This window comes from Tupaia chinensis, unplaced genomic scaffold (genome assembly GCF_000334495.1).
Source record: "Tupaia chinensis unplaced genomic scaffold, TupChi_1.0 Scaffold000471_1, whole genome shotgun sequence".
Lineage (NCBI taxonomy): Eukaryota > Metazoa > Chordata > Mammalia > Scandentia > Tupaiidae > Tupaia > Tupaia belangeri.
In genome coordinates, this window is record NW_006159980.1 from 48,915 (window position 1) to 50,235 (window position 1,321).

The window sequence follows — 1,321 nt, forward strand, 5'->3', positions numbered from 1 at the left end:
CGAGGCCACGCGCCCTATAGCAAAAACTTCTCCAGAAAAAAAAAAAAAACATTTAACAAATACCACAGAAATAATTATTATCGTTATTAGCAATTAATGAAAATAAACTCAGTGGGCAAAAAAATGAACAACTTGGTAGTTAGGGTGTTGTACTCCCACATGGCCAACTGTGGTTCAAGTCTTGGCCTAGAAGCTTACTTTCTCACCTTGTCTCTCTCTGATGAGGATGTGTGTCCTATAACAAATTTAAAATAATAATAATAACAATAAATATAATTAAACAATTTGTTTAAAAATGAAACACTTAATATTCTCACAGCCCCGACGTATTTTCCTACCAAGTATGCATTAATTCCAAAGGATAAAATAGGAGCTTTGGAGTAGAAAAAGCAAGTGGGTCCCCCAATTGTCTCAACTCAGTGATCCAAAGGTGATGCCAACAGTGGTTGAGACATATTGACCTCATTTCCCCTAGTGTGGTGCCACAAGAAGGGGAACAATAGCATTTTTGAGTATACTTGCTAAAAACACATAAGCAGAATTTTTAGTACTAAAATTAGAACGATACAGAGAAGATTAGCATGGCCCCTGTGTAAGGATGACACGCAAATTCGTGAAGCGTTCCGTATTTTTTTAAAAAAATTCTGCTTATGTGTTTAAAAATGAAACACTTAACAGCCCCAACGTATTTTCCTACCAAGTATGCATTAATTCCAAAGGACAAAATAGGAGCTCTGGTGTAGAAAAAGCAAGCAGGTCCCCCAGTTGTCTCAACTCAGTGATCCAAAGGTGATGCCAACAGTGGTGAAACATATTGACCTCTTGTGCCGAAGTGAGCACAAAACACATAACGCAGAATTGAAGTATGAGGAAACATCCGGAAAATCCAAATTAAGGGATATTCTACAAATAACTGGCCAATAGTCTTCAAAAGAGTTAAGGTCATGAAGATAAAACTGAGAATTGGAGGACTCTAAGGGGATGGGACGACAAAATGCAATGCGATGAATTTCATGTAGGTTTAAGTCATAGATCCATAAAAGGACATTGTTCTTTTTTTCAGAGATATTTTTGCACTTGCCGGAGACAGAGAGAGACAGAAAGTGAGAAATCACCCCCGGAGGGGTTGGCTATACTGCAGTCCCTTCCCCTCCATTCTCCTCTCAGGATTTTAGGCATGCACACAAACATTCCTGGCGTGAGTTTTAAACCACTGGGTCCGGGACTCGAACTGCAGTCGACTCCATGGTACTACATAGTAGACATAACCATTACTCCATCTGCTGGTCAAAAAACAAAAAAGGGACATTGAACAACTAGC

At 39.0% G+C, this 1,321-nt stretch overlaps 1 non-coding gene across 1 annotated transcript; it reads left to right on the forward strand.

Annotated features, from left to right (window-relative positions):
- Positions 1–523: 523 nt before the first annotated feature.
- On the forward strand, positions 524–633 carry LOC114009125 (U6 spliceosomal RNA). The gene has a single exon (XR_003550592.1). It is a non-coding gene; the product is annotated as a U6 spliceosomal RNA (small nuclear RNA).
- The last annotated feature ends 688 nt before the right edge of the window (positions 634–1,321 follow it).